The 25152-nt window shown below is 40.8% G+C and overlaps 1 pseudogene; it reads left to right on the forward strand.

Moving 5' to 3' along the window:
* Positions 1–25152, forward strand: part of LOC133567904 (dynein axonemal heavy chain 11-like) — a 74279-nt pseudogene that overhangs the window by 28599 nt on the left and 20528 nt on the right.

Raw genomic sequence — 25152 nt, forward strand, 5'->3', positions numbered from 1 at the left:
TATAGCCCGCAGACTTTTTTGGGCTCTAGGAATCACTAATAAATACATTTATCAATAAGAAAAGACGCTCCAAAAGGAGGGAGAAACAATGGCTTTACAACTTCTTCATCTAGATCTAGATCACTCAAAAAATTGAGGAAAAGGAGAACTGTAAGAAAAAACTGAGTCCCACCACTTTGGTTGCAAAACTATAAAACCAAACATCACTTTGCTTAGGAGGAGAAAAGGAAACTCAAAATGCCAACCAGGGAATTCAGGATCAGGATAATCAAAATGAGACGAAACGAGGCTTGGGCATGAAGCTGGAGGGGCACGAAACAACGAGACATCCTGGCACAGAACACAGGGAGGCGGGGGCTTATAAAAGACATGAGGGTAGTGGAAACAATCACAGATCAGGGAGGACATCAGACTGATGACACAAAAGGAGGGGCAAGTGACCTGAAACCAGAGGAGAGTTACTTTTCAAACTGAAACATGAATCTCACAAGACAAGACATCTCTCGCTGCGGTGTGACAAAAACACACTTCATTTTTTTTGCTAGCTCATTTATGCCAAACATCAGAAGTGAAACAAGTTAAGTGCAATGTAATGGCTAACTGTAACAAAAGTTTCTTTCTGCCCCCCTTCTAGAGCATTTGGAGTCGCGTCCGCAAGAGCAAAGTGAACCTGGAGGCCATCCAGAACCTGCTGGGCGGACTGAGTGGGCGTGCATGTGTCAGCAGGACCAGTGGTGATGATGCTCCTCTGATGCTCTCAGACATCGATGCAAGTGTTGCCAAACAACATGCTCTCATCAGCAGCACCGGCAAGCAGGTTCACACACTTCTGCAGGTACTCAGTCAAGCACACTCATTTACCATATTTGTCGGACTATTAGTCGCAGTTTTCTTCATAGTTTGGCCGGGGGTGCGACTTATACTCAGGAGCGACTTATGTGTGAAATTATTAACACGTTACCGTCAAATATCAAATAATATTATATAGCTCATTCACGTAAGAGACTAGACGTCTAAGATTTCATGGGATTTATGGATTAGGAGTGAGAGATAGTTTGGTAAAGGTATAGCATGTTCTATATGTTCTAGTTATTTGAATGACTCTTACCATAATATGTTAGCTTAACATAGCAGTTGCTTATTTATGCCTAGCGTTCACGCTAGTTGTTTTGTATTCTCTTTTGTGCCTACGTGCCAGTTGTAGTTTCCTAGTTGTTTTGTATTCTGTTTTGTGCCTACGTGCCAGTTTTAGTTTCCTAGTTGTTATCCTAGCGTTCACGCTAGTTGTTTTGTATTCTCTTTTGTGCCTACGTGCCAGTTGTACTTTCCTAGTTGTTATCCTAGCTTTCACGCTAGTTGTTTTGTATTCTCTTTTGTGCCTACGTGCCAGTTTTAGTTTCCTTGTTGTTATCCTAGCGATCACGCTGGTTGTTTTGTATTCTCTTTTGTGCCTACATGCCAGTTTTAGTTTCTTAGTTGTTATCCTAGCGTTCACGCTAGTTGTTTTGTATTCTCTTTTGTGCCTACGTGCCAGTTTTAGTTTCCTAGTTGTTATCCTAGCTTTCACGCTAGTTGTTTTTTATTCTCTTTTGTGCCTACGTGCCAGTTTTAGTTTCCTAGTTGTTATCCTAGCGTTTACGCTGGATGTTTTGTATTCTCTTTTGTACCTACGTGCCAGTTTTAGTTTCCTAGTTGTTATCCTAGCTTTCACGCTAGTTGTTTTTTATTCTCTTTTGTGCCTACGTGCCAGTTTTAGTTTCCTAGTTGTTATCCTAGCGTTCACGCTAGTTGTTTTGTATTCTCTTTTGTGCCTACGTGCCAGTTTTAGTTTCCTAGTTGTTATCCTAGCGTTCACGCTAGTTGTTTTGTATTCTCTTTTGTGCCTACATGCCAGTTTTAGTTTCTTAGTTGTTATCCTAGCGTTCACGCTAGTTGTTTTGTATTCTCTTTTGTGCCTACGTGCCAGTTTTAGTTTCCTAGTTGTTATCCTAGCGTTCATGCTAGTTGTTTTGTATTCTCTTTTGTGCCTACGTGCCAGTTTTAGTTTCCTAGTTGTTATCCTAGCTTTCACGCTAGTTGTTTTTTATTCTCTTTTGTGCCTACGTGCCAGTTGTACTTTCCTAGTTGTTATCCTAGCTTTCGCGCTAGTTGTTTTGTATTCTCTTTTGTGCCTACGTGCCAGTTTTAGTTTCCTAGTTGTTATCCTAGCGTTCACGCTAGTTGTTTTGTATTCTCTTTTGTGCCTACATGCCAGTTTTAGTTTCTTAGTTGTTATCCTAGCGTTCACGCTAGTTGTTTTGTATTCTCTTTTGTGCCTACGTGCCAGTTTTAGTTTCCTAGTTGTTATCCTAGCGTTCATGCTAGTTGTTTTGTATTCTCTTTTGTGCCTACGTGCCAGTTTTAGTTTCCTAGTTGTTATCCTAGCTTTCACGCTAGTTGTTTTTTATTCTCTTTTGTGCCTACGTGCCAGTTGTACTTTCCTAGTTGTTATCCTAGCTTTCGCGCGAGTTGTTTTGTATTCTCTTTTGTGCCTACGTGCCAGTTTTAGTTTCCTTGTTGTTATCCTAGCGTTCACGCTAGTTGTTTTGTATTCTCTTTTGTGCCTACGTGCCAGTTGTACTTTCCTAGTTGTTATCCTAGCTTTCACGCTAGTTGTTTTGTATTCTCTTTTGTGCCTACGTGCCAGTTTTAGTTTCCTTGTTGTTATCCTAGCGATCACGCTGGTTGTTTTGTATTCTCTTTTGTGCCTACATGCCAGTTTTAGTTTCTTAGTTGTTATCCTAGCGTTCACGCTAGTTGTTTTGTATTCTCTTTTGTGCCTACGTGCCAGTTTTAGTTTCCTAGTTGTTATCCTAGCTTTCACGCTAGTTGTTTTTTATTCTCTTTTGTGCCTACGTGCCAGTTTTAGTTTCCTAGTTGTTATCCTAGCGTTCACGCTAGTTGTTTTGTATTCTCTTTTGTGCCTACGTGCCAGTTTTAATTTCCTAGTTGTTATCCTAGCTTTCACGCTAGTTGTTTTTTATTCTCTTTTGTGCCTACGTGCCAGTTGTACTTTCCTAGTTGTTATCCTAGCTTTCGCGCTAGTTGTTTTGTATTCTCTTTTGTGCCTACGTGCCAGTTTTAGTTTCCTAGTTGTTATCCTAGCTTTCACGCTAGTTGTTTTTTATTCTCTTTTGTGCCTACGTGCCAGTTGTACTTTCCTAGTTGTTATCCTAGCTTTCGCGCTAGTTGTTTTGTATTCTCTTTTGTGCCTACGTGCCAGCTTTAGTTTCCTTGTTGTTATCCTAGCGATCACACTGGTTGTTTTGTATTCTCTTTTGTGCTTACATGCCAGTTTTAGTTTCTTAGTTGTTATCCTAGCGTTCACGCTAGTTGTTTTGTATTCTCTTTTGTGCCTACGTGCCAGTTTTAGTTTCCTAGTTGTTATCCTAGCTTTCACGCTAGTTGTTTTTTATTCTCTTTTGTGCCTACGTGCCAGTTGTACTTTCCTAGTTGTTAACCTAGCGATCACGCTGGTTGTTTTGTATTCTCTTTTTTGCCTACATGCCAGTTTTAGTTTCTTAGTTGTTATCCTAGCGTTCACGCTAGTTGTTTTGTATTCTGTTTTGTGCCTACGTGCCAGCTTTAGTTTCCTTGTTGTTATCCTAGCGATCACGCTGGTTGTTTTGTTTTCTCTTTTGTGCCTACGTGCCGGTTTTAGTTTCTTAGTTGTTATCCTAGCGTTCACGCTAGTTGTTTTTTATTCTCTTTTGTGCCTACGTGCCAGTTTTAGTTTCCTAGTTGTTTTGTATTCTCTTTTGTGCCTACGTGCCAGTTGTACTTTCCTAGTTGTTATCCTTGCGTTCACGCTAGATGTTTTGTATTCTCTTTTGTGCCTACGTGCCAGTTTTAGTTTCCTAGTTGTTATCCTAGCTTTCACGCTGGTTGTTTTGTATTCTCTTTTGTGCCTACGTGCTAGTTTTAGTTTCCTAGTTGTTATCCTAGCTTTCACGCTGGTTGTTTTGTATTCTCTTTTGTGCCTACGTGCCAGTTTTAGTTTCCCAGTTGTTATCCTAGCTTTCACGCTAGCGTCTTTTGTTTGCCTTCTCTTTACACCAGCATTTTTGTTCCTAGCCTTCAATTACTTTAATAGATCCATTTTCATCTTACCTCACGCTGTGTTCCGCTTCGACGCATCCCTGGAAGAACCAATCCAGCATTACAATGCCACACAAGCCTCGCATAATCAACACTCATCGTTTTTCGAGCAACATTTAGCACTTCTGAAAAGTACTGAGTTGTAGACATGCAGGATCATCAAAATATGTGTGTGTCATGATCTATGAAAGAATGAAAAAATATTAGACAAATTGTCTATTCAGCAACATCCTTTTATAATTTCATGGCTGCATCAATTATTGACACGTTTTTCTTAACGCCATTTGTTTTTTCACAAATAATATATATTCTTGAGATAGTGCCTATGTTAAAAACTGCTTCTCTGAAGTATGGCTTTGTTTGTGTCTTGAGCACAGAAGTGCAACCTCTTCAGTGCAAAAGGAGAAACATGGGTTCTGTTTTAGATGCACTTTGGACTTCAAAAGTGTTGGATGTGTCCTGCATGTTAGAGAAGGCCACATGTAAGATGAAAACATGAATGTGCAGTCTGCCCCATGAAGTACATGCAATATCCTTTACATAAGGAGGTCTGCACCACTTTGGAATTGCACTTGCAGTCTTAGTAACGGCATGCTGCACACCCGCTAATAGTACCAAAGTGTTATAGATTGCACACTCTGTTTAGCGTGTGGTAAATAAGGTGTTCCTCATGTCTTTGCTTTTCCAGGACAACCTGTCTCTCCTGGGCGTGGCCGACGTGAGCAGCGGCGAGTGGCAGGCGTACTTGGATCATGTGGACCAGCTGGTCTTGTCAGGCTTGTGTGGGACCACCCGCTGCTCGCTGCGATACCTGCTGGATAACACCCATGCAGCCCGCCGTATCGCACCGCTGTTTGAGCTCCGTTTGGTGCTGAATGACCACGGCGTGTGCTTTGATCCTCCGCTGGACCGCAGCCACACGGGCAACTTTCTGGACCTCGTGGATAAGATGGTGGATGACATCATCAACCAGGCCTCGTTCATACCCAGAGTGGCGAGGCACACACGTCGGGACGACTATCAGGTGCATTTGTGCAGCACATGCATACAATAGTACAGCACATGCATACAATAGTACAGCACATGCATACAATAGTACAGCACATGCATACAATAGTACAGCACATGCATACAATAGTACAGCACATGCATACAATAGTACAGCACATGCATACAATAGTACAGCACATACATACAATAGTACAGCACATGCATACAATAGTACAGCACATGCATACAATAGTACAGCACATGCATACAATAGTACAGCACGTGCATACAATAGTACAGCACGTGCATACAATAGTACAGCACATGCATACAATAGTACAGCACATGCATACAATAGTACAGCACATGCATACAATAGTACAGCACATACATACAATAGTACAGCACGTGCATACAATAGTACAGCACATGCATACAATAGTACAGCACATGCATACAATAGTACAGCACGTGCATACAATAGTACAGCACATGCATACAATAGTACAGCACATGCATACAATAGTACAGCACGTGCATACAATAGTACAGCACATGCATACAATAGTACAGCACATGCATACAATAGTACAGCACATGCATACAATAGTACAGCACATGCATACAATAGTACAGCACATGCATACAATAGTACAGCACATACATACAATAGTACAGCACGTGCATACAATAGTACAGCACATGCATACAATAGTACAGCACATGCATACAATAGTACAGCACGTGCATACAATAGTACAGCACATGCATACAATAGTACAGCACATGCATACAATAGTACAGCACGTGCATACAATAGTACAGCACATGCATACAATAGTACAGCACATGCATACAATAGTACAGCACATGCATACAATAGTACAGCACATACATACAATAGTACAGCACATGCATACAATAGTACAGCACATGCATACAATAGTACAGCACATGCATACAATAGTACAGCACATGCATACAATAGTACAACACATGCATACAATAGTACAGCACATGCATACAATAGTACAGCACATGCATACAATAGTACAGCACGTGCATACAATAGTACAGCACGTGCATACAATAGTACAGCACGTGCATACAATAGTACAGCACGTGCATACAATAGTACAGCACGTGCATACAATAGTACAGCACATGCATACAATAGTACAGCACATGCATACAATAGTACAGCACATGCATACAATAGTACAGCACATGCATACAATAGTACAGCACATGCATACAATAGTACAGCACATGCATACAATAGTACAGCACGTGCATACAATAGTACAGCACATGCATACAATAGTACAGCACATGCATACAATAGTACAGCACATACATACAATAGTACAGCACATACATACAATAGTACAGCACGTGCATACAATAGTACAGCACGTGCATACAATAGTACAGCACACACATACAATAGTACAGAACACGCATACAATACTACAGCGCATGCATACAATAGTACAGAACACGCATACAATAGTACAGCACATGCATACAGTAGTACAGCGCATGCATACAATAGTACAGCACATGCATACAATAGTACAGCAGTAGTACAGCACATACATACAATAGTACAGCACATGCATACAATAGTACAGCAGTAGTACAGCACATGCATACAATAGTACAGCACATACATACAATAGTACAGCGCATGCATACAATAGTACAGCACATGCATACAATAGTACAGCACATGCATACAATAGTACAGCACATGCATACAATAGTACAGCACATGCATACAATAGTACAGCACATACATACAATAGTACAGCACATGCATACAATAGTACAGCGCATGCATACAATAGTACAGCACAGTTATACAATAGTACAGCACATGCATACAATAGTACAGCAGTAGTACAGCACATACATACAATAGTACAGCACATGCATACAATAGTACAGCGCATGCATACAATAGTACAGCGCATGCATACAATAGTACAGCAGTAGTACAGCACATACATACAATAGTACAGCACATGCATACAATAGTACAGCACATGCATACAATAGTACAGCACGTGCATACAATAGTACAGCACATGCATACAATAGTACAGCACATGCATACAATAGTACAGCACATGCATACAATAGTACAGCACATGCATACAATAGTACAGCGCATGCATACAATAGTACAGCACATACATACAATAGTACAGCACATGCATACAATAGTACAGCGCATGCATACAATAGTACAGCACATGCATACAATAGTACAGCAGTAGTACAGCACATACATACAATAGTACAGCACATGCATACAATAGTACAGCAGTAGTACAGCACATGCATACAATAGTACAGCACATACATACAATAGTACAGCGCATGCATACAATAGTACAGCACATGCATACAATAGTACAGCACATGCATACAATAGTACAGCACATGCATACAATAGTACAGCACATGCATACAATAGTACAGCACATGCATACAATAGTACAGCACATGCATACAATAGTACAGCACATGCATACAATAGTACAACACATGCATACAATAGTACAGCACATGCATACAATAGTACAGCACATGCATACAATAGTACAGCACGTGCATACAATAGTACAGCACGTGCATACAATAGTACAGCACGTGCATACAATAGTACAGCACGTGCATACAATAGTACAGCACGTGCATACAATAGTACAGCACATGCATACAATAGTACAGCACATGCATACAATAGTACAGCACATGCATACAATAGTACAGCACATGCATACAATAGTACAGCACATGCATACAATAGTACAGCACATGCATACAATAGTACAGCACGTGCATACAATAGTACAGCACATGCATACAATAGTACAGCACATGCATACAATAGTACAGCACATACATACAATAGTACAGCACATACATACAATAGTACAGCACGTGCATACAATAGTACAGCACGTGCATACAATAGTACAGCACACACATACAATAGTACAGAACACGCATACAATACTACAGCGCATGCATACAATAGTACAGAACACGCATACAATAGTACAGCACATGCATACAGTAGTACAGCGCATGCATACAATAGTACAGCACATGCATACAATAGTACAGCAGTAGTACAGCACATACATACAATAGTACAGCACATGCATACAATAGTACAGCAGTAGTACAGCACATGCATACAATAGTACAGCACATACATACAATGGTACAGCGCATGCATACAATAGTACAGCACATGCATACAATAGTACAGCACATGCATACAATAGTACAGCACATGCATACAATAGTACAGCACATGCATACAATAGTACAGCACATACATACAATAGTACAGCACATGCATACAATAGTACAGCGCATGCATACAATAGTACAGCACAGTTATACAATAGTACAGCACATGCATACAATAGTACAGCAGTAGTACAGCACATACATACAATAGTACAGCACATGCATACAATAGTACAGCGCATGCATACAATAGTACAGCGCATGCATACAATAGTACAGCAGTAGTACAGCACATACATACAATAGTACAGCACATGCATACAATAGTACAGCACATGCATACAATAGTACAGCACGTGCATACAATAGTACAGCACATGCATACAATAGTACAGCACATGCATACAATAGTACAGCACATGCATACAATAGTACAGCACATGCATACAATAGTACAGCGCATGCATACAATAGTACAGCACATACATACAATAGTACAGCACATGCATACAATAGTACAGCGCATGCATACAATAGTACAGCACATGCATACAATAGTACAGCAGTAGTACAGCACATACATACAATAGTACAGCACATGCATACAATAGTACAGCAGTAGTACAGCACATGCATACAATAGTACAGCACATACATACAATAGTACAGCGCATGCATACAATAGTACAGCACATGCATACAATAGTACAGCACATGCATACAATAGTACAGCACATGCATACAATAGTACAGCACATGCATACAATAGTACAGCACATACATACAATAGTACAGCACATGCATACAATAGTACAGCGCATGCATACAATAGTACAGCACAGTTATACAATAGTACAGCACATGCATACAATAGTACAGCAGTAGTACAGCACATACATACAATAGTACAGCGCATGCATACAATAGTACAGCGCATGCATACAATAGTACAGCAGTAGTACAGCACATACATACAATAGTACAGCACATGCATACAATAGTACAGCACATGCATACAATAGTACAGCACGTGCATACAATAGTACAGCACATGCATACAATAGTACAGCACATGCATACAATAGTACAGCACATGCATACAATAGTACAGCACATACATACAATAGTACAGCACATGCATACAATAGTACAGCACATGCATACAATAGTACAGCACATACATACAATAGTACAGCACATACATACAATAGTACAGCACATGCATACAATAGTACAGCACATACATACAATAGTACAGCACATACATACAATAGTACAGCACATACATACAATAGTACAGCACATGCATACAATAGTACAGCACATGCATACAATAGTACAGCACATACATACAATAGTACAGCACATGCATACAATAGTACAGCACATGCATACAATAGTACAGCACATGCATACAATAGAATAGAGTTTTTATAGAATAGAGTTTTATTGTCATTATTGCAATGAACAGGTTCAAAGAACAACGAAATTGGAGAGAACAACGAATAGTACAGCACATGCATACAATAGTACAGCACATGCATACAATAGTACAGCACATACATACAATAGTACAGCAGTAGTACAGCACATACATACATATCTGCAGTCCCCTCCAAGGTTTCACATTGTCATCCCATCGGGTTGAGTTTTTCCTTGCCCTGATGTGGGATCTGAGGCCAGGATGTCGTTGTGACTTGTGCAGCCTTTTGAGACACTGGTGATTTAGGGCTACATGGGGACGGCGTGGCGCGGTTGGGAGAGTGGCCGTGCCAGCAACCTGAGGGTTCCTGGTTCAATCCCCACCTTTTACCAACCTCGTCACGTCCGTTGTGTCCTTGAGCAAGACACTTCACCCTTGCTCCTGATGGGTGCTGGTTAGTGCCTTGCATTGAAGCTCCCGCCATCAAGTACCTTGAAGGTAGAAAAGCGCTATACAAGTACAACCCATTTATATATATATATATATATATATATATATATATATATATATATATATATATATATATATATATATATATATATATATACACAAAGAATGTTGAAAGACACAATGCATCTATTCTTGCAGAGCGACGTCAACCAAATGAAGGAATTGTCAGAAATGTGCTGGACTTTACGCTCCCGAGCACGTGCAGCCACCAACAAGGTGAGTACCTGGCGGTCTGCACACCTGACACACTAACAGCCACCAACAAGGTGAGTACCTGGCGGTCTGCACACCTGACACACTAACAGCCACCAACAAGGTGAGTACCTGGCGGTCTGCACACCTGACACACTAACAGCCACCAACAAGGTGAGTACCTGGCGGTCTGCACACCTGACACACTAACAGCTGCATGCTTGTGCAGGTCAGAGAATACGAAGAAGCGTTGACCAGCTACCAATACCTGTGGACTGATGACAGGTGAGAATGTGGCGCAGGTGTAAAACTCTCCTTGAGTGGTGTTAGAGACCTTCTTCCCTTCAACAGGTCAGACTTCCTGCGGCAGTTTGTGCTGTGCGGCCGCATGCTGAGCACAGAGGAGGCTGAGCTGCACCACCTGAAGAAGAACCCTCCCACTCTGGAAAACTTCAAAGAGCAGGTGATCTCAGCTTCTATTTTGCCGACTCGGGTCTGTTATGTCCGTGAAAAAACTGCTTCTCCCCGGCAGATCCACGTCTTTGAGTCTCTGCATGAGCGAGTGAGCCAGATGGAGGAGAGGAAGGTGTTTTGTGGCTGGTTGCTGCTGGACCTCAGACCCTTCAAGCACACGCTGATGAACGTCATCAAGAGACGGAGCTGGATGCTGAAGGAGCACCTGCTGGACCACGTCAAGCAGAGGTCAGGCGCAGGCGTGCAAGTCTGCTTTTTGACACACTTCCTCTAGCGATGTGCGACCCACTAAAAGGTCCGACACACGTCTATCCCTGACTGAATAGCAAAGTGTGCAGCACCATGAGGAACATCAACACCAGCATGTCTTTCAACATACTAACAGTCCTCCAGGATTACAAGATAAAGTCCTTTGAAACCTGGAAGTGTCCATGAATTGATTAAACAAGTTGAAAAACTTATTGGGGTGTTAGCATTTAGTGGTCAATTGTAGGGAATATGTACTGTACTGTGCAATCTAATAATAATATGTACTGTACTGTGCAATCTAATAATACAAGTATCAATTAATCCTGTATTTTGAGACAAAACTACACCTTCGTGTCAAGGAACACACTTCGTCCTGTACTTTAATAACCACGAAAATGACAAATACCGTATTTTTCGGACTACAAGTCGCAGTTTTTTTCATAGTTTGGCCGGGGGTGCGACTTATGTGTGAAATGATTAACACATTACTGTAAAATATGAAATAATATTATTTATCTCATTCGCGGAAGAGACGAAGAAAATATCAGCAATCGTCACAAACACGTCAACCAATAAGAATTTGGCGGGGGAGGGTCTTGGCAAAAGTGCATTGTGGGTCATGGAATGCTAACTGCTAACTGCTATATCTGAGGAGACAAGGACAAGTGTGAGAAAGTTCCCTCTCTTCACACACCTGGCTCTGGGTCTCAGAGACAATCAAAATACAAACAATTGTACATCAAAGTAAAAAGTACATCAAGGAGACATGTTTATTTTTGGATCTGAAGAGCTATTTATTAAAGCGCCTGGGTCAAAATGACCCGCAACATCATCTTTTTATACAAACTCTGCACAAACATTCCACTACACAACAAAGTGTCCAGATTTTACACACCAGTTCATGACCCTAGATGAGGGAAAGTCACCAAATTTCAGCAAGAACAAGAAAGGATAACCAGTACTTTGATCAACACAAAAACTGAAATGGGTCAAATTGACCCTCAACATAATAGAAGGGTTAAAGGGGAAGTGCACTTTCTTTGGAATTGTGCCTATCATTCACAATCTCTATGTAAGACAACAACACATGTTTTTTTCTCATTTTTATGCATTCTAAATTGTAATTCTACTTGTAATGTGATTCTTACGTCTATAGTCGGAAATCTGTCTTTTTTTTATCTCTGTAAACATTTTTTTTTTATCAGTTTTTCTTTGTTTTTTCCGACCTCCAATGTGTGTTAAAGTCTTGATCCGGCCCTTTTCATTACCTGCCAACAACTACGGTCTTCCCCTAATGAGTAGCATTTTTGATCATCCAGTGGTAAAAACTAAGTTTTCCTTTTAAAAATGATGGAGTTAAAAAATGGAAGCTAAATAGCGAAGCAACTCCACGGGCAGGAGACAAACTATATTTAATAATGATTGGTTGGTTTACGTATAAGAACATCCATGATTGGTTGGTCACTATGATGCGTCACCATTGGTTAAGATTAGGGCAAAACATTAGGGACAGGCCAATCAGAGGCAAGATAGGGCGGGTCATCAAATTTTAGTTGGTGTTTTACAACAAGACATTTTGTTCATTATTTCTCCTTTTTTTATTTTGACATTGAATTGTTAAATCATTTTGAAACATGAACAATATATTTATTTCATGCTACAAATCACAAATGGCTATTTAGAAAAAGGAAGTTTATCATAGAATAAACATTGTTTGTACCGCATTTTTCGGAGTATAAGTCGCACCTGCCGAAAATGCACAATGAAGGAGGAAAAAACATATATAAGTCGCACTGGAATATAAGTCGCATTTTTGGGGGAAATGTATTTGATTAAATCCAACACTAAGAATAGAAATTTGGAAGGCAATTTAAAATAAATAAAGAATAGTGAAGAACAGGCTGAATAAGTGTAGGTTATATGAGGCATATATAAGCAACTGCTATGTTAAGCTAACATATTATGGTAAGAGCCATTCAAATAACTATAACATATAGAACATGCTATACCTTTACCAAACTATCTCTCACTCCTAATCCATAAATCCCATGAAATCTTATACGTCTAGTCTCTTACGTGAATGAGATAAATAATATTATTTGATATTTTACGATAACGTGTTAATCATTTCACACATAAGTCGCACCTGAGTATAAGTCGCACCCCCGGCCAAACTATGAAAAAAACTGCGACTTATAGTCCGAAAAATACGGTACTCTTTATTAATTTTGCATTTGAAGCACTTAGAAGTGGACAGGGAGTCGAATAGACAGAAATTGGCGATGAAATCCACAGAAGAATCCACTAAAGCCCTAGACCTGGACCTGGACCTGGACCTGCACCCCCCAGACCCTGAACCCCTGGCTTATTTTCAGCCTTTTTCATAAAATTTGAATCACACACCCTAACCCTAACTCTTAGTAGAAAGCTTGTTAATAGTACACCTCAGGCTATTTAGCACTTATTTGCTTCCTAGTAGATCTTGACCTTAACGTGTCCTACTTTTAATTGTGTTTCTGCTCATGGCGAACATCCAAGCAGGACTACCTGTCAGGTCCACCTGTGTGGGACACGTGCAAGACTATTTGTTGTCCTTCTGTGTCCTGCAGCGTGACGGAACTCTCCTCTTTCGTCCACCACACGACTCAGGGTCTGTCCAACAGGGTGTCAGATGGCAGCCTGCTGGACATAATGAGACACCTCAAGGCCATGAGAGACAGACAGATCAGCAACGAAGACTTCAAGCCTCTCAAATCCACAGCTCAGCTTCTCAAGACCTACGGACAACAACTGCCTGAGAGCGTCTCCGCACAGCTGGAAGTGTGTGCACTCATGCTCACGTACACTAGTCTCTCTGTGTGTGTGTGTGTGTGTGTGTGTGTGTGTGTGTGTGTGTGTGTGTGTGTGTGTGTGTGTGTGTGTGTGTGTGTGTGTGTGTGTGTGTGTGTGTGTGTGTGTGTGTGTGTGTGTGTGTGTGTGTGTGTGTGTGTGTGTGTCACACCATGTGTACTGTGTGTCTTCAAAATGAAATACAGGAGCTGCCGGAGAAGTGGAAGAGTTTGAAGAAAATGTCTTCCAGGGTCAAACATGAAGTGGCGCCGCTGCAGTCGAAGGAAGTGTCGGTCATTCGCAGGAAATGTGTCCGTTTTGAGGTGAGTGTGTGTGAGCCCCTTGACTTGCAACCTTCTCCTTTTTCCTGAACACATCAGACATTACTGCAGCAGGCACTTTGGAGCTGTGTTAATGTTCTTTTTGGAATTGCAGGTGAAACAGTTTGAGTTCAGAGAGAAGTTTCAAACTGGAGTCATTTTCAGGATGAGCGTGGAGGAGCCTTATAAAGAAATTGATAAGGTGAGCTGTAAAATAGACTGAATTAAGAAGAGTAACAGGCCACAACATTAAAAGTACAAATGCAGCATTTGCCCTGCTGGGTTCAGTACTTGGGCAGGAATGCTAGCTGACATGTTCAAAGGGGTTAGCAACTGCTGTGCTTTGATGTTGTGCAGTGCTACGCTAATTTGTAATCATTAGGATGAGGAAGTAGTCTGCAGTGCATTTCTACACCGCTGCAATAACAAACATACAGGACAGTTCAATCAGTACCTCTCCAAACCCAACTTGCAATTGGATTAGATAGATAGATAGATAGATAGATAGATAGATAGATAGATAGATAGATAGATGGATAGATAGTACTTTATTGATTCCTTCAGGAAAATTCAAATTCCAGCAGCAGTGTACAGAGTTGAGATCAATTTAAAAAAAGTAAATAATGGGGGTTTAAATGGAAACAAAATAGAGAAATATTACAATAACAATAAAAAATAAAAAGCAACAATGGGAATAAAAATATAACAAGAGAAAGTAGGCAGTAGTGACCATGTAATGAAAAAAAAATGATATCATTTTGTACAAATTGTCATAATGTAGTTGACTGGTAAGTCAAATATATAACATATAAATATATATATATATAATATATACAGTGGTGATCAAAAGTGTACATACACTTGTAAAAAGCATGATGTCATGGCTGTCTTGAGTTTCCAATAATTTCTCCAACTTTTTTTGTGTGATTGGAGCACAGGATGCTCGCAAAAAACATTCATGCAGTTTTGCTTCTTTTATGAATTTATTATGGCTCTACTGAAAAAAATAAAAAAATATGATGTAAAGGGTAGGTGTCGCCCTGTTTTCTCTTTTAACATGTTCTATCTACACTTCTGTTAAAATGTATTAATCACTTATTCTTCTCTTCTTTGATACTTTTCATTAGTTTTGGATGATACCACACATTTAGGTATCGACGCGATACCAAGTAGTTACAGGATCATACATTGGTCATATTCAAAGTCCTCATTTGTCCAGGGACATAGTTACTTACTTTATAAACATAATATGATTTTTTTTAAAAAGGAAAAAAGATTGATGTAATCATACTGTCGACTCGATACGCTCTTGTACCATTTATCATTACCTGGTATCATTACAGTGGATGTCCGGTGCAGATCCACCCATGGCATTTGTTTACATTCAGGAGCGCTATCTTGCTTTTCCGCATGTTTAGCTATTCTTTGTCCTCCAGTGATAATGCCAGTTGGAAGAAACGTACTTTATTTGTCGCCATGGAGACCAGGATTAGTGATTTAGGTGTGGTATAGCTTGGTTGGTAGAGTGGCCGAGCCAGCAACTTGAGGGTTCCAGGTTCAATCCCCGCTTCCGCCATCCTAGTCACTGCCGTTGTGTCCTTGGGCAAAACACTTACCCACCTGCTCCCAGTGCCACCCACACTGCTTTAAATGGAACTTAGATATTGGCTTTGACTTTGTAAAGCGCTTTGAGTCACTAGAGAAAAAGCGCTATATAAATATAATTCACTTCACACCATAATTCCAAATGTATGTACTTGTCTCCAGTCTTACGGACTGCTGGCAGCGATGGAAGCAGAAATGAAGGCGCTGCAGGTTACGGCCGAGCTGTTTGAGGTCAGCTTCCCAGACTACAAGCAACTGGGCCAGTGTCGCTCTGACATCATACTCGTCAAAGCCGTGTGGGATATGCTCGTTTTTGTCAAGGTATGATGACACCTGACGTCCGTAGCACAAGACAGAGTTGTGGCTTCAACGCAAAATGTCCGTACAGAGCAGCAAAGGGGCTTGGACCGAGGAGATCAATGTTGAGCAGATGGAGGTGGAGCTCAGACGTCTGGCAAAGGTCTGATCAGACGCCTGGCAAAGGTCTGATCGGACCTTTCAACGCACACCTGATGAACTCTCATGTATTCTTGTCTGTTGTCAAGGAGATGAAGATGCTGCAAAAGGAGGTGCAGGTGTGGGAGGTCTACACAGGCCTGGAGTCAACGCTGAAGAATGTGTCGACCTCCCTGCGAGCGGACAATGAGCTGCAGAACTCTGCTGTCAGGGACATCTAATGGACGCCACCAAGGTGTCTCCACAATGTCTCGTCCCAGCCCGTCAATTCCACTAATGACCATGTGTTGACGAGCACAAGGCAATTAACCCGACCTGAAAGTTGATCGCGGTTGTCTTGGATGACCGTTCCCATGGTAACGCTGGTGATGGGAGAGTGCACCACCTCGGGGAACCTGCTGGAATTACAGCTTGACGGCGTGGAGGACGAGGTGAAGGACATAGTAGACAAGGCCGTGACAGAATGGCCATAGAAAAGGTCGGTACTACTTCCTATCACAAATACACACGAGTTTAGCAACCATTTGATGATGTTTCATCCAGAGACAGTATGACAGAATGAAGAAGACGGTGTGCAGCTTACATGGCAGTGTATACTTTCTCTGGGTCATGCTCACCTGTCACTTATTAGTAGTATTGTGTACTTTTACCTGGACAGCGCTTTTGTTTTTCATTCAACTTCCTGTCTACCTCATACAACAATTCTTCTCAAACAAAGAGGAGAAATATAATCTTGTAATTCAAAACATTTATACGCAGGTACAACACTTAAGACCTTCAGTATATCAGGATGTGGAATTCAATGATGGAATGTTCAGTGGTTGTCAACCTTTTTTCAGTGATGTACCCCCTGTGAACATGTTTTTAATTCAAGTACCCCCTAATCACAGCAAAGCACTTTTGGTTGAAAAAAGAGATCAAGAAGTAAAATACAGCACTATGTCATCAGTTTCTGATTTATTAAATTGTATAACAGTGCAAAATATTGCTCATTTGTAGTGGTCTTTCTTCAACTATTTGGAAAAAAAAAAAAAATAACTAAAAGCTTGTTGATTCAAGTATAAATGCAGATACCTCCACATAGAAGTAATCATCAAGTTAAAGTGTCCTCTTTGGGGATTGTAATAGAGATCCATCTGGATTCATCAACTTACTTCTAAACATTTCTTCACAAAAAAAGAAATCCTTAACATCAATATTTATGGAACATGTCCACAAAAAATCTAGCTGTCAACACTGAATATTGCATTGTTGCATTTCTTTTCACACTTTATGAACTTATATTCATATTTTGTTGAAGTATTATTCAATAAATATATTTATAAAGGATTTATGAATTGTTGCTATTTTAAAAAAAATCTCACGTACCCCTTGACATACCTTCAAGTACCCCCAGGGGTACGCGTACCCCCAATTTCAGAACCACTGGAATGGATTAAGTGAATAAATCAAACAATGTACTAATATGATCCCCTTCAATGAACTCTTCAAACAAGAAGAACCATAATAAACATTCTCAATTTATCTCATCCATCCATCCATTTTCTACATCATCTTACTCATCTCACCATATGAAATATAACTCATGTTGTATGCATGCATGTGTGATGTATCATGTTGTATGCATGCATGTGTGATGTGTCATGTTGTATCCATGCATGTGTGATGTATCATGTTGTATGCATGCATGTGTGATGTATCATGTTGTATGCATGCATGTGTGATGTATCATGTTGTATGCATGCATGTGTGATGTGTCATGTTGTATGCATGCATGTGTGATGTATCATGTTGTATGCATGCATGTGTGATGTATCATGTTGTATGCATGCATGTGTGATGTATCATGTTGTATGCATGCATGTGTGATGTATCATGTTGTATGCATGCATGTGTGATGTGTCATGTTGTATGCATGCATGTGTGATGTATCATGTTGTATGCATGCATGTGTGATGTATCATGTTGTATGCATGCATGTGTGATGTATCATGTTGTATGCATGCATGTGTGATGTATCATGTTGTATGCATGCATGTGTGATGTATCATGTTGTATGCATGCATGTGTGATGTATCATGTTGTATGCATGCATGTGTGATGTATCATGTTGTATGCATGCATGTGTGATGTATCATGTTGTATGCATGCAAGTGTGATGTATCATGTTGTATGCACGCATGTGTGATGTATCATGTTGTATGCACGCATGTGTGATGTATCATGTTGTATGCATGCATGTGTGATGTATCATGTTGTATGCACGCATGTGTGATGTATCATGTTGTATGCACGCATGTGTGATGTATCATGTTGTATACATGCATGTGTGATGTATCATGTTGTATGCGTGCATGTGTGATGTATCATGTTGTATGCACGCATGTGTGATGTATCATGTTGTATGCGTGCATGTGTGATGTATCATGTTGTATGCGTGCATGTGTGATGTATCATGTTGTATGCGTGCATGTGTGATGTATCATGTTGTATGCGTGCATGTGTGATGTATCATGTTGTATACGTGCATGTGTGATGTATCATGTTGTATGCGTGCATGTGTGATGTATCATGTTGTATGCGTGCATGTGTGATGTATCATGTTGTATGCATGCATGTGTGATGTATCATGTTGTATGCGTGCATGTGTGATGTATCATGTTGTATGCGCGCATGTGTGATGTATCATGTTGTATGCACGCATGTGTGATGTATCATGTTGTATGCACGCATGTGTGATGTATCATGTTGTATCCATGCATGTGTGATGTATCATGTTGTATGCACGCAGGTGTGATGTATCATGTTGTATGCACGCATGTGTGATGTATCATGTTGTATGCACGCATGTGTGATGTATCATGTTGTATGCACGCATGTGTGATGTATCATGTTGTATGCATGCATGTGTGATGTATCATGTTGTATGCATGCATGTGAGATGTGTCATGTTGTATGCATGTATGTGTGATGTATCATGTTGTATGCATGCATGTGTGATGTATCATGTTGTATGCATGCATGTGAGATGTGTCATGTTGTATGCATGCATGTGTGATGTATCATGTTGTATGCGTGCATGTGTGATGTATCATGTTGTATGCATGCATGTGTGATGTATCATGTTGTATGCATGCATGTGTGATGTATCATGTTGTATGCATGCATGTGTGATGTATCATGTTGTATGCATGCATGTGTGATGTATCATGTTGTATGCACGCATGTGTGATGTATCATGTTGTATGCATGCATGTGTGATGTATCATGTTGTATGCATGCATGTGTGATGTATCATGTTGTATGCATGCATGTGTGATGTATCATGTTGTATGCATGCATGTGTGATGTGTCATGTTGTATGCATGTATGTGTGATGTATCATGTTGTATGCATGCATGTGTGATGTATCATGTTGTATGCATGCATGTGTGATGTATCATGTTGTATGCATGCATGTGAGATGTGTCATGTTGTATGCATGCATGTGTGATGTATCATGTTGTATGCATGCATGTGTGATGTATCATGTTGTATGCATGCATGTGTGATGTATCATGTTGTATGCGTGCATGTGTGATGTATCATGTTGTATGCGTGCATGTGTGATGTATCATGTTGTATGCATGCATGTGTGATGTATCATGTTGTATGCGTGCATGTGTGATGTATCATGTTGTATGCATGCATGTGTGATGTATCATGTTGTATGCATGCATGTGTGATGTATCATGTTGTATGCATGCATGTGAGATGTGTCATGTTGTATGCATGCATGTGTGATGTATCATGTTGTATGCATGCATGTGTGATGTATCATGTTGTATGCATGCATGTGTGATGTATCATGTTGTATGCGTGCATGTGTGATGTATCATGTTGTATGCGTGCATGTGTGATGTATCATGTTGTATGCATGCATGTGTGATGTATCATGTTGTATGCGTGCATGTGTGATGTATCATGTTGTATGCGTGCATGTGTGATGTATCATGTTGTATGCATGCATGTGTGATGTATCATGTTGTATGCATGCATGTGTGATGTATCATGTTGTATGCATGCATGTGAGATGTGTCATGTTGTATGCATGCATGTGTGATGTATCATGTTGTATGCATGCATGTGTGATGTATCATGTTGTATGCATGCATGTGTGATGTATCATGTTGTATGCATGCATGTGTGATGTATCATGTTGTATGTCAGTTGGACCAAGTGGCTGGGGAGAGGAGAGTCTGGGCTTTCCTGCTTAGGCTGCTGCCCCCGCGACACAGCCTTGGCTAAGCGGAAGAAGATGGATGGATATCGAGACATTGAGCAACAGAGGGGCGGGAGTGGGGGGGCCATGGAGGCGGTGCCGCAGCTCTCAGGCGCTGCCCATCCTTCCATCACCCCTATGGGATTTGCGTCAAGGGCGTCGGATGGGGGGTGGGGTATGTGTGTGTGGGGTATATTTTTTTGTGGGTGCAAGTGTGTGTGTAAGCCCGCAGTGTATCTCTGTTCCGAGGCCTTGATGTCATGCAGTCAATAAGTCACAGGTGTGTGTCCATGAGAGACAGGAAGGGAGTTTGTTGTGTCTTCACCGCACTGTCCTTCAGGAGAGTCTCCAAGCCGGGGAAACAATCCAAGTTAGAATGTTTTGTATGCGAGTGAAAATAAATGTGTGCTTTTCACTCTAAATTGTCAATGACTGGTGCTCAAATTCATCCTGCAGGGCAGACAGTTTGATGTGATCCAGATCACAAGAGTGTCCACACTTCTTCCCGCATCCTCCAATCATTTGTGGCAGCTTTAGGGTACTCAAGTTAACTGATGCATGTATTTTATTTTGATGGGGGAGAGGGAAAACGAAATGCATGCACACCTAGTTTGTAGTTTATTATTGTTTGATGCAACAGCCTTTTTGTGGTGTGGCCCACAGTGAAAAAGAGTTGCAGCTTGTCACTACCACTCCTCTCCCTCGTCTTTCCAGAGACATTCCTCAGTCTTCGCGGTGCATTCCCCTACACTGATGCACTCGCCAGCATCTTCTCCAGCATCTTTTCACCTGTGTCTCTCCATGAAAGCTGCAGGATGTACTCGGACAAGGTGATGGAAGAGAAGGACGTGGAACTCTTCAACCATTCCTCCTGGACACCAGCAAGAGTTATTTTGAGGTCAACTAAAGCCGCTGAGACCAACATGTTGTTGTAGCGGCGCCTGAAAGTGTTGGTGCTGCATCTCTGCAGGGATTAGAGGAGTCCATCTTCATCCACCGGCCTCTGCTCTACTGTCATTTTGCTCTCCGGGTGGGCGAGCCTCGTTATCACCTGGTGAGTTTTATTCAGGCCAGGCATCCCTTTCATGCATCCATTAATTCTCTGTCCAGCACGGTGCCTTAAATTGATTTGGACTTCAATTAATTCACTTTTCAAAGGCCTTGATGGAGCAAGGCTGCCGTCACATCTAATCTGGCGGGAAGAATGCACATTCATTAGCAAACTAATTACCTCTCTGCATGCTTTTGATAGAAATTTAATGGATTCTTCATAAGAAAGGAAGATTCTTACAATTACAAACGCTGTGTTCATTGGTTCAGGCTTCAGACGGGAGAAACTCCAAAAAGTGCTTGTTGATTCTCAGACTGTCAGCACCACTTTCTTAGAGAAGACACCTGGACTGGAGGTCTTCAGCTTCTCAATATTCTCCTCTTCTCCTTCTCCTTGACATCACACTCCTAACAACAACACTCTGATGCTCAGGGAAAAGTCACCAAGTTACAAGCATCTCAAATGAAACATGTAAACAATAAACAAACAAATACCGTAATTTTCGGAGTATAAGTCGCACCGGAGTATAAGTCGCACCTGCCGAAAATGCATAACAAAGAAGGAAAAAACATATATAAGTCGCACTGGAGTATAAGTCTCATTTTTGGGGGAAATGTATTTGATAAAAGCCAACAGCAAGAATAGACATTTGAAAGGCAATTTAAAATAAATAAAGAATAGTGAAGAACAGGCTGAATAAGTGTACGTTATATGAGGCATAAATAAGCAACTGCTATGTTAACCTAACCTATTATGGTAAGAGTCATTCAAATAACTATAACATATAGAACATGCTATACCTTTACCAAACTATCTCTCACTCCTAATCCATAAATCCCATGAAATCTTAGACGTCTAGTCTCTTCCACGAATGAGATAAAAAATATTATTTCATATTTGACAGTAATGTGTTAATAATTTCACACATAAGTCGCTCCAGAGTATAAGTCGCACCCCCGGCCAAACTATGAAAAAAACTGCGATTTATAGTCTGAAAAATACGGTAATAGTCAAAGAATTAAATATATTAATAAGATAGAATAAAATAATAAAATAACACATCAATAAAATAGAATAAAATAATAAAAATAAAAACAAATCAATAAAATGGAACAATACACTAAAAGACATCAATAAAATAGAATAAAACAAATCCATAAAATAGAATAAAACTAATCATTTAAAGAGTGCTATTAATGCGTGAAACCTGTAACCAAACATGGAAGTGTAGCTCCTCCTCTTAATGCAGGTTCTCCTCTAGCAGGAATACAGAATGTGTATTACTACAAAATCTAGCAAGACACCAACACACTGCAGGTTAGGTTCTTGTTGTCTTCAAAAACCTAGTTGGGTCTTTTTTTGTGTTGAGCTGTTTAAAAGAAGGCTATTGCTTGAAACACTTTTTATTCAAGCAAATTTATTGTCCAGCTATGCTATTAGAACTTGAAAACGGTCTGTCTGGTGTTAAGTATTTTCTGGACCATAAGGCGCACTGCCGATGAGAGGGACTATTCTGGTCTTTTTTCATACAAAAGGTGCACCGGATTATAAGGCGCATTAAAAGAGTCTTATTAGGATTTTTTTCTAATTGTAAAAGCCTTCCTTGTGGTCTACATAACATGTCATGGTGCTTCTTTGCTCAATATGTTGCATCGATGATGTTTTACACATCATCTTCAACTCACTTTCTGACAGTCTCTTCAGGATGCACTGTTTTGTGGGCGCTCCTATTTACGTGCCTCCACTTGGACAGCATCATCTTTGTTGTAGCGGTGTAGCGTGCAAGGACGGGAGTGGAAGAAGTGTCAAAAGATGGAGGTAACTGGTGTCCCGTGATAAACTCTCAAATAACTACAGTTCTTTGGGTGAATAATGTAAAGTCACTACACCGGTATGTTTTAGTGCTTTCGTGGTGACTTTACAGACAGATATAAGTAAGAACTTTACACTACTTTATATTACAAATGGCAACAGTAGAAGATGAATGTCACATAAGAAGATCAAGAAAAAGAAGAAATGTAACTATGATGTCGACACGGACTACAATGGCGGACTTGCACTAATTTGCAGTACCTATGCAGATCCAAAATTCACATCAGCAGGTAATAAATGGTAAGAAAAGTTGCTTTTGCATTATATTGTACACCAAAACACCATATAATATGTCTTACCTTATACACACACCATAATAATACTATGTTTAATCCATCAAGCGGTGTGGCTTCATAGCTTACCAAAGTCCTACTAAAACATTTTGACAGATTTTGGAGTGCCGTGTGTAATGTTCTGTATTCTCAATGGAACATTTAAAGTTTTGGTGTTGTTCGCTGCCCTCATATTGCAGTCTACATGTATCTGTTATGTGGCCCCGCACATCCACCCATGTACCAGTTCAGCCTCAAGGTGGCCCCGCACAAGATGGCACACTTTGCCAAAGACTAAGTCCAAAGTCTCCTCCTCAGGCCTTCAAGGTAGTTTTCCACAAAGCGGTGACCACGGCCGAGGTCTGCCAGGACGTGGGCGGCAGGGTGGAGACGCTGGTAGACTGCGTCACCTTCTCCACTTTCAACTACATCAGCAGGGGACTCTTTGAGAGGGACAAGCTGACCTTCAGTGCACACCTGGTCTTCCAGGTGAGCGTGTTCGTCTGTCTTCCTGCATCCTTGATGACAATCATCTCCCGTCTTTCAGTTGCTCCTGATGAGTAAGAAGATAGACGCGCACGAGCTCGATTTCCTGTTGCGCTTCAAGGTGGACCACTCTTGCGTCAGTCCTCTGGACTTCCTCTCCGAGGCTGCATGGAGCGCCATCAAGGTACTTCCTCTCCGAGGCTGCATGGAGCGCCATCAAGGTACTTCCTCTCCGAGGCTGCATGGAGCGCCATCAAGGTGCGCACAGGAACTCCTGACACGAGACACAACTCTGGATGTCTCTCCGGAAATGATCATGAAGTATTTAGATCGCATTTCCCTTCAAAATAACCAAGACAAAATGTCCACTAAGTTTGAGTCGAATATTTTGTTGCTGCACTGAATTGAAACAAGAAAGGGCAAAAATGAGACGGCCCCTGGCCATTAAAACCTCTAAAGCAGGGGTCCCCAAACTTGGGGGCCGCATTGGATTAGAGCAGGGGTCACCAACGTGGTGCCCGCGGGCACCAGGTCGCCCGTAAGGACCAGATAAGTCGCTCGCTGGCCTGTTCTAAAAATACCTCAAATAGCAGCACTTACCAGTGAGCTGCCTCTATTTTTTTAATTGTATTTATTTACTAGCAAGCTGGTCTCGCTTTGCTCGACATTTTTAATTCTAAGAGAGACAAAACTCATAGAATTTGAAAATCCAAGACAATATTTGAAAGACTTGGTCTTCACTTGTTTAAATAAAT

Source organism: Nerophis ophidion, linkage group LG14 (assembly GCF_033978795.1).
Source record: "Nerophis ophidion isolate RoL-2023_Sa linkage group LG14, RoL_Noph_v1.0, whole genome shotgun sequence".
Lineage (NCBI taxonomy): Eukaryota > Metazoa > Chordata > Actinopteri > Syngnathiformes > Syngnathidae > Nerophis > Nerophis ophidion.